Source organism: Podarcis bocagei (genome assembly GCF_964188305.1).
Source record: "Podarcis bocagei genome assembly, chromosome: 1".
NCBI classification, from domain to species: domain Eukaryota; kingdom Metazoa; phylum Chordata; class Lepidosauria; order Squamata; family Lacertidae; genus Podarcis; species Podarcis bocagei.
Genome location: NC_138125.1, coordinates 12,749,842 through 12,759,898, shown reverse-complemented (window position 1 = coordinate 12,759,898; position 10,057 = coordinate 12,749,842). Strand labels below are relative to the sequence as shown.

At 46.3% G+C, this 10,057-nt stretch overlaps 1 protein-coding gene and 1 long non-coding RNA gene across 7 annotated transcripts in view; one reads left to right on the top strand and one right to left on the bottom strand.

Moving 5' to 3' along the window:
* Nucleotides 1-9,956, bottom strand: part of LOC308587006 (SERTA domain-containing protein 2-like) — a 16,735-nt gene extending 6,779 nt beyond the window's left edge. Inside the window, exons 1-5 of one of the 6 annotated variants that reach the window (XR_014008185.1) lie at nt 9,593-9,782; nt 3,407-3,536; nt 537-639; nt 194-266; nt 1-93 (exon numbers count right to left, since the gene is read on the bottom strand). The gene's annotated coding sequence lies outside the window, so the exon portion shown is untranslated. The other 5 variants (XR_014008187.1, XR_014008186.1, XR_014008188.1 and 2 more) reach the window with 5 other exon arrangements.
* The window catches only part of LOC308587571, a 199,878-nt gene that overhangs the window by 93,536 nt on the left and 96,285 nt on the right, over nt 1-10,057 (top strand). The gene's annotated exons all lie outside the window — the stretch shown is intronic.

Genomic DNA, 10,057 nt, shown 5'->3' with positions numbered 1-10,057 from the left:
GAGTCTGGTCATTGCTGTTGCTCATGAGATGGACAACTCTAATGGCCTGCAAACAGCAGGAAGCGGGATGGATCCTGTACGTGGGAGACTGTCCTGTGGAAAGTAAGAGAAGACACAGAAAGCAATAAAGAAAAGTGAGCAATTGGAGCACATAGTTCCTGAATGTGTGTGCAGTACTTGTGAATATACACACCCATTTAGAACTGCGGTGAAACTCAGTGTCTATAGTGACAGCTTGATTTACTCCATGCAGCTGAGCTGTGATCCTGCAAGACAAGAGTGCTCATGAGTATTTGACCAACAATAGTAATAGCTAAAGTGCAGTGCCTTGCCTTTGTCAATAGATAACTTGTGTGTGTGGCAATGAGTACCACCCTTGTCTATAGAGGAAATGGCTTCCCACTGTTCTGAGTGACACATTAGAAAAATACAGCTTAGATAATACATAGTATTCCCATATTGCAAAGTGTGTGGGCATAGGTGACAGTTTAAGCAGTTAAGACAATGTAGCATGATTCCCCCTTTCCTTTGCTTACCTGTGTTGGGTACTCTATCCTGGTATTCCCAGTTGGAGTGGAATGACAATTGCTGTTGCAGGGTTTGCATGTGAAGTCCCATGGCAAGGTACCTGTAGGGGTTCTAGACAGAAATATTACTGCAACGTGCTCAAGCTCCACTGAGTGTTCTGCAGGCAGGCTGCCTTTTGTGAAGTGCTGCCATTTTATTTAAAGTACCCCCTCCATAGTGTGTACAACATGGGGCTGGAGAGATATAGGCCCCATGCTCTAATATCCAAGTTGTGGGCTCCCCATACTGGTGTGCTGCAGTTGGGCACCAAGTTACACCATATTTTATGCTCGGTTGCAGCAACGTGAGTGGACTGAACATTGATGGCTATCTTTGTCCCCCACCAGTAGAGAAGGAGATCAATTGCTCCGGTTATGGTGGTGGTGTAAAGCCAAATGATCAACCAACCACCTGTCTCCTTGATCTTTGCCCATCCTGGCTTATAAAAGCTAGCCAGGAAGGGCTGGGCAATGGGCTTTGCGGGGTGGTGAATGCTTCTCTCTGTGAGGGAGCCTTCCCAGACCTGCTGAAAGAGGCGGTCATTAAACCGCTTCTTAAAAAAAAATATCTTTAGACCTGGCCAATATGGCCAACTATCACCCAGTCTCAAATCTTCCATTCTTGGGCAAGGTGACTGAGCGAGTGGTTGCTGAACAACTCCAGGCACGCCTGGAAGAAGCGGACCATTTGGATCCCTTCCAGTCGGGATTCAGGCCTCATCATGGGACTGAAACTGCCTTGGTCGCACTGGTCGATGATCTCCAGCGGGCTAGGGACAAAGGTGAGAGCTGTTTCCTAGTTCTACTGGATCTCTCAGCGACTTTTGATACCATTGACCACAAATTCCTTCTGGACCGTCTAGAGGGGCTGGGAGCTGGGGGCACTGTCGAGAGCCAGTGTGGTGAAGTGGTTAAGAGCGGTAGAATCGTAATCTGGTGAACCAGGTTTGCGTCTCCGCTCCTCCACATGCAGCTGCTGGGTGACTTTGGGCTAGTCACACTTCTCTGAAGTCTCTCAGCCCCACTCACCTCACAGAGTGTTTGTTGTGGGGGAGGAAGGGAAAAGGAGAATGTTAGCTGCTTTGAGACTCCTTCGGGTACTGATAAAGCGGGATATCAAATCCAAACTCTTCTTCATCTAGTCCAACCCCCTGCAATGCAATGGGCTGGGTGTTCATCAGTATGCGTATGATACCCAGCTCTATCTCTCTTTCAAATCAGAACCAGTGAAGGTCCTGTGTGAGTGTCTGGAGGCAGTTGGAGGATGGATGGCAGCTAACAGACTGAGGTTGAATCCTGACAAGACAGAAGTACCGTTTTTGGGGGACAGGAGGCAGGCAGGTGTGGAGGACTCCCTGGTCCTGAATGGGGTAACTGTGCCCCTGAAGGACCAGGTACGCAGCCTGGGAGTCATTTTGGTCTCACAGCTGTCCATGGAGGCACAGGTCAATTCTGTGTCCTGGGCAGCTGTTTACCAGCTCCATCTGGTACGCAGGCTGAGACCCTATCTGCCCGCAGACTGTCGCCGAGACCACATAACACCGGTCTTGAAAGATCTACACTGGCTCCCAGTACGTTTCTGAGCACAATTCAAAGTGTTGCTGCTGACCTTTAAAGCCCTAAACAGCCTCAGTCCAGTATACCTGAAGGAGCGTCTCCACCCCCATCGTTCTGCCCAAACACTGAGGTCCAGCGCCAAGGGCCTTCTGGCGGTTCCCTCACTGTGAGAAGCCAGGTTACAGGGAACCAGGCAGAGGGCCTTTTCAGTAGTGGCACCCGCCCTGTGGAATGCCCTCCCACCAGATGTCAAACAGAAGCACAGCCAGACTTTTAGAAAACATCTGAAGGCAGCCCTGTTTAGGGAAGCTTTTAATGTTTAACAGACCATTGTATTTTAACATTTTGTTGGAAGCAGCCCAGAGTGGCTGGAGAAACCCAGCCAGATGGGCGGGATATAAATAATAAATTATTATTACAAGGGCACAGTCGTGGTCTGAGTACAGCATAAATACAGAATGCTCCCCCAGCATTGCCTCTGCTCACTACTCCACTTTGTTTTGCCCATCCCACTACCATATATTTACTGGCAGAACATTCTGTTGGTATTATCTGTCACGGCAGTGGTATATTTCATGTCCTGCTACTGTAGCAGGACTTCTGCAAAAATGTGTTATCTCACAGCCAGCATAACTGAGGTATGGAATTGTTCCTCAAATCAACCAAAATATATTTAACCAGTTGGTACACAGTTTTTTTTTTTAAAAAAATGTCTAAAATGTTCCCAAGCCTTTAGGCAACACTACAATGGAATAAACAGCACTACTAGTGCTATGTAACCTTTTTTTAAAATAAAGGCTAACGAGAATGAAGAGATTTGAAAATGTCTGAAGGAGAGCTTCCGTATCTTTATTGTGCCATAAAACCTAGCAATCGTAATGGTAAACAAGTAAAAGCTATTCAGGTAATGCTACAAATTGGGGAAAGCTGGTTATTAACCCTTGCTCTCTTACCTCTTGGTTTATAGTCACACTGGAGGCATTCTTTTATGCTGCTAGTTTCAGGGATAGCTTTCAGCGACTCCCCACCTTCTCCTGACTCACACTGGTGTTTGCAGGAATTGAAAAGTGTGGAGGGAGAGTATTGTTCTGGGGCCATTAGGAGGAGAAGATAAGTTACTCTCCTAGTGAAAGAGTAGCTGGTTAAATTTCAACTTCCGTTTATTGCAACATCTGAACTATCCTTTAGTTTGCAAAGATGGATCCCTTGTGATGTCAGACAATCCCAAGTAACTAGGTGCTTTTTTAAATATAAAAATATTTTTAAAATATAGAAAATCTTACCCTTGAAAATGAAAAAGTGAATTCAGGCCAGAATGTTCCAGATATGGTGTGAAGAGGGCTCATTCAAAGCAGAGGTTAAGCACAAATTTGATAACAGCTGAAGTAATCCTTTTTCAGTCAAGTGATCCAACTTCAAGAAAAAATTAGAGAATCATTTGGTTATGGTATTATGTAACAAATAATTAGCTGCAACATCCCAATTATAATTTACTGCTTTATGGATTTTTGTAAGACTTGCATATAATTGCTCAGAGGCTGCTGAACCACTGCGCCTCCCTTGTTCTGCATCTTCTTCCCCACAAAAGCTATCAAGCGAAATGTATCCCCATTAACAAGGGTGATTCTATGTATCTTTCTGAGTCAAGTAACTGTAGCGGCACCAAAGATGTGCACAGCTGCTATAGTACTGCATTAGGTTTTACACAACACAAGACTATGGCAGTTGCACAAGTTGCTCACTACTTTCTTCAAGTCTTAAAAGGCTACTGGCTGCACATGCACCCTCAGTAGCTCTGTACTGTGTTTCACTACGGTAGCTGTGTGCACACTTGTACCACTCAGGTGAATGCCAGGAAACAAAGGCTATTGGCCCCAGGAGAAATCTACAAACGTCTATTAGTATTCTGCCTCTAAAAACTGAAATCATCAACAGACAATCAAATTTTACTAGTAGTTTTCTATTCACCCATTCAAAAAGCATAGGAAATTGTGCTGGTCCCTTAGAAAAATCATCAAAAGCCACCAATTAAACTATCACCATTTTCAAGTTCTCCAAAACACTCTTACAGACTGGATGTCAAGCAAAATACAGGAGTGGGGGGAGAGAAGACAGAAAAATGGACATGCTGTTGATGCAGACTTGGCGTCTTCCATAATATCCAGCTCCCCCACTCGACTCCCTCTCAACTCCTCTTGCTATTTTGCTTATTATCCAGCCAACAATACTCAAAAGGCTGCTCACTACATATGACACCACCCTGATATTTTTTGAGATTGTGTTATACAAATACTTTTATAAATAAAAGATGTAGTCAGTCCTAAACTGTGGACTCTTGGATTTTCTCTTTCTATAGGAGAGTGGAAATGACAGACCAAATGAAAATTGTACCAAGACTATACTTCGGTCTTGAAAAATTATAAAGACAGGCAGACAGAGACACAGAAAAGAAACACGGATGACTTCACATGAGGAAACCACCGAATGAGGAAACTGCAGAATCATTTGCTGCCAAGCCCCACACCACAATTTCCAGAAATCCTAAAATGGTATTGAATTTATAACAGCTAGCACTCAAGAAAATCCCTGTGCCACACTGAAGTACTTGGCACCAGATAGGTAAAAGGTGACCATGGCTTCCTGCACATGGATCCTCGCAAAAGGCATGAAGAGCTGACCCCAAAATATTGTACACCATGTTATAAGAGCTGAATGGGCAAAGCTGGCAGTACAGTGGTACCTCAGGTTAAGAACTTAATTAATTCTGGAGGTCCGTTCTTAACCTGAAACTGTTCTTAACCCGAGGCAACACTTTAGCTAATGGAGCCTCCTGCTGCCACCGCCGCACAATTTCTGTTCTCATCCTGAAGCAAAGTTCTTAACCCGAGGTACTATTTCTGGGTTAGCAGAGTCTGTAACCTGAAGTGTCTGTAACCCGAGGTACCACTGTATTTGCTTTGCTGAGATATCCTCTATATTTTGAAGCTTATTTTACCGAGTTATGTTAATGTCAAAAGCCAGACCTATAAATGTCATGACTCTTGTGAATAGAAATGACTGATCATGTCTACTACTAGCAAAGCTGGTGAGAGACATAAATGATTAAGATCAGATCAAAGCCTAGCTCTTTATAGGAAATTCAGGAAGTCTCAAGACACATGGCACAGATATAAAGCACTTTAGTGTTAGCTGCAATTAGAGTATTCTTTTAAAGCAAGCATTAATGCAGTTACGTGTTCATAAATTCTGAAATAAGGTACTAGAGCAGTGAGATTCTCCTCCCTTTGCATTTCATTTCCTATAAGAATAAGACACAAGGGAGGCAGCCTCCACATAGTGTGCACAAAAAAGAAACCAGACAGAACTTCCTGGAAGCTGCTGCCTGAACCTCCCACAGTAGCAAGACAGGAGCTTGCAATAACATTTGTGTTCGCTCAATGGTGAAGTTCTCCCTTCAGTCTCCTTCTTTCTCCCTTCAGCGGCTATTTATAACAAAAAAGACAACCTCATCCCAATTCTGCTCCAAGCTGCCAAGCAGCTTCTCCAGAGAACAACACTATACCTCAGCTATGTAGCCAAATAACAGCCCCCGCCCCAAATTCATTGCACTCTTTCACGCCTCCCCAGTTCCTGAGTGGGAGTACTGTAATACTCACAACTGTGTTAACAGGAAGTTTCTCTCTAAACGTTTCACCCAGCACTTTAAGGGCTCAGTGTTATCCTAGCACCTAGTTATACCCAGCTTAACAACTCAGCAATGTTAGAAAATCATTTTTAAATTACTCACAAAACTGTTTTGGCAAAGAGGAATCCCTACACAGATAGTCAACTCCCCAACCCTGCCTTGAGCTATATGGTCCATATGACCGATTATTACCATAAAATGGTACTTCTGTTGTCACCTTCCAAAAGAATACTTCTTATTCCAAGCAGTCCTAGGAGACTCTCAAATCCTCTATCAGTCTTACACTTTGGACATGTCTAATCCTGAGCTAGCCTGCTCTTTCTTGCATCCAATCACACATTTCTCCCCCTTCACACTGGATGCCTCCTCATACTAAGTGACATACACAGTCAGCCCCCTCATATCCAAGCCTCTCCCTTAAGAGCAGTCCAAATGATAGCTCCCTTCCCAGGCTGCCTCACATGGAGTCAATATTCAGCCTCAGGCTGAATGAGTTCTATATCTCTAGCCCTCCAAAGGTGGGGGAGGGGGAAGGAGAACACTCTGTTTTGAACAAGCTCCACCCAAACTTAATCCTTCTGACTATATCCAGCTCCTACCACAACAATTGCAATTTCACATAGTGTTTTCTTCTGCGCAGCACAATCGTTACACGTCCTCCTCAGACATAGGCATTAACTGGACCAAATAACCAATTCTTCCTTCTAGTCCAGTGTTTTTCAACCTTTTTTGGGCAAAGGCACACTTGTTTCATGAAAAAAATCACGAGGCACACCACCACTGTGTGCGGAGAGGGAGATGTCACAGCCCCGCTGCTCTCTATGGGGAATCGGATGAGAGCGGACCGCCTGTCCACTCTCATCCGATCCCATCCGATCTGATCCCCACCCAGGACGGATGGAAAATAGGATGGACCCAGTCCAGCGCCCGCCTAGTGGGCAAAAATTTGACATTTATTTTTTAAAAAATCTTTCGAATTTTTCAATTTTTCCCACGGCACACCAGGCAACATCTCGCGGCACACTAGTGTGCCGCGGAACAGTGGTTGAAAAACACTGTTCTAGTCTACACTCAGCTTCTGTATGTCTCTCCCTTCAGCTCTAAGATTCTGCTCCAGTAAATGCCCCTTTTCCTGATTCTTGTGAGAACTGAAAAAATATTAGGGATTCCTAAATGCCCCAACTCTGACTGTTTCAAGTTGTGCATTTCATCATTCCCAACCAGTCCCTTACCAGTATTTAGCTTCCAATTAGCTCCCACGCACTGTGCAGCTTCTAACTGATCACCTTTGTATGAAGCTTACTTGATAATTCAGACTCATTTCCCTCCACACTATCAACCATACCCTGTTCTTACTAGTGCCTAAAAATCTTTCACTCATACTACCTGTACCCACATCCACTTTCCTTCCAGAGCATAAACCAAATTGGTTTCTTTTGTCCTACCAACCACACTAGCTAGTCTGTAACTTCTTGCCACCTGTTTAAAACTGAGGCCAATCATTCCCCACCAGTTCAGACAAAAAAAAAAATAAAAAAAAAATCAACCAACCAATACTGCTTTTGGCCACAGTGACCAACCCCACATCCCTATGCCTATTAGATTTGCTCAACGACTACACTCAACCAGCCTGATCCAAAGCAGGCAGCTGCCAGACCTAATTTCTTAAAACTAGGTGCCAGTTGCTCACCCAATTCTCCTCTTCAACATACTCCTTCATTCACAGACTGCTCCCCTGCCACCATCCAGTTTCTACTTCTCAGAGTGAACTCCTCTCAAGTCCTACCTGAAATTATTCCAATGATTCCTCTTCCATGCATCTCTTCTTTCTCCTTATCCCCAGCTCATTCCCAAGATCAGGTCAGTTACCATAAACATCAACCACTCCATATTCCCCTCACAACCCACTCCAAACGTTGTCTCCCAAATTCTTAAGAACATTCATTCATCACCATTTATATTTTGCCATTCAGCCAAAGAGCTCAGTGTGGCATACCTAGTTCCCATTCCCATTTTATCCTCACTACAAACCTGAGAGATGTCTTTTTTTTTTTTTAGTTTGAGAGAGAGTGACTGACCCCAGATCATCCTGTGATGTTCACTGCTGGACAGATATTTGAATCAGGCTTCAACTCTGGCTCTTTAGCCACTATACCACTCTGGCACTCTTACATAACCCATCTAGACTCTCACTTCCTTCCAGAACAACAATAGACCCTACTCTGGTTCTCCTAAATTCCTCCCTTCTCCATGCACAATTATCTTATTTTCCATGACCACCACCCCAAACCTATGACCTCTGTTCAACAGCGTAATATTGGGCTGTCACTCTCAGCACCACTCATAAATTCTAATCAATTTATCTCTAACACTTTGCTCAAAACCGAATCAATTCAATCCCCAGCCAAGCACTTATTATCCCCTCCTCAGATCATCTCTCTAAACATATATACCAGCATTAACCACCACATAGTATTGTATAAACTGGCAGTACAGAAATACTTTTATAAGTAAATAAAATGATAGCCCATCTTTTTCTCACAAATTTTCATCTCAGCCCTTATTCAGCTAGCTTAAAATACAGAATCTCCCAATACCCAGGTATTAACCTGAATAACTGAACAAGTTTTTCAACTCTTGCTGTTTTCTCTTTTCCACCAGAATCCCCTACCCAATGCCCTACCTCCCCCCATCCCCTAACTTCTTACTGATCTATAATGGTCACCCCCCCCCATACAGTCTCATGTCTAAGGAGCACCAGCCACTTACCCCACCACAAACAGGGAATCTGCTAAAAGCAACCTCTCCCCCTCCCAATTATCCAGGTATTAACGTGAGTCAGCTCCCAACACCTCTCCTCCTCCGACTTGCTCCTGATATTCCCCAACAGTAGTGTTCACCCACCAGACAGGTCTCACAAGCAACATCTCCTCCTTTCTCCCCATTGCTCTCCCGCCATCCCATTCTCTATACACAGTACTACATATATAGTACTCATCTTCTCTGCCAGCCCCACAACTCCTCAGTTCACATCTCACGATTTCCCCATACATCTAGGTACACACACCCTGAGCCCCAGCCAGCACCCCATCCTCCCCTTGAGCACCCTAACGACCAGATTCCTTCTACTCCACTTGCATCGCCCATCTCTACCCTTCGTGTCTTAACAGCTCCCCCTCCAAAAAAACCCCTAAACATTAACCGCCCTATCGATTTATTACCCAAATCCCCAGTCATCACCCACCCACCCAAAAACTCTTGTTTATTCCGCCACTTCCTACCAGATCCCCCCATCCCCAATAGGTGTCCTGCTTCCCTCCCCACCCCAGCCCCACAATTGGGGGGGTGTATTTGTGTGTGTGCAGCTGCCACCTTCCCCCACCCAACACGCGACCCTTTCATTCCCCAACGTAGATCCTACGCACTCACCCCAAATCTCCCACTCCTCCCCACCACCAGCCCCAATCCAGCCCTCTATGTTAGTCCATCAGGAGGCTTCGCCCCCCACCTCAGCAAAAGAAAAACCTACCCCAGAATTGCCCCCTCTTTCCGAAGTCCGTTTCCCCTGGCTCCTTTTTAAACCCCCCAATATATACATATACATATACATATACATATACATATATATATATATATATATATATATATATATATATATATATGCCCCCCCGGGTTCCCCCGCCGCCCCCTCCTCAAGCCTTCGCCCTCCCTCTCTCCTCCCCCCCCCCCCGCCGTGCCCTCCTGCTGCCACCGCTTCCCCCTCAGCCGCAGCAGCCTCGCTCACCTGCTGGGGCTCCTGAAGGAGGGCGGAGGCCAGGACCGGGACCCGCCACCCCCGGCCGCTCTCCCTCAGCTGGGGGCACCGCGCCGCCGGCTCCCGAGCCAGCCAGCCAGCCAGGCTTCCCTCAGAGGGGCTGGCGACGGGCAACTGCTTGCGCGCTGGGAGGGGGAAAGGCGGAGGAGGAGGAGGCGCCACCCACCTGCCCTCCTCCACGGCCGCCGCCGCCGCCGCCGCCGGATCTCGGCGACGACAACAAGAGCAGTGGCTCCTCCTCCTCCTCCTCCTCTTCGGCCGTTGCTACAGAACGCGGACGCGCCTGCGCGAGCGCCTTCAACCGCCACCGCTGCACCTCTCCTCTCGCCCATTGGCCAGCCACGCCCCACCCTGCCCGGCAACCGATTTCTGACTCGCTGCCGGGCTCGCGGGGGTCCGCTTCGTCCGGTTGGCCAATGAGGAAGCGAGCCCCAG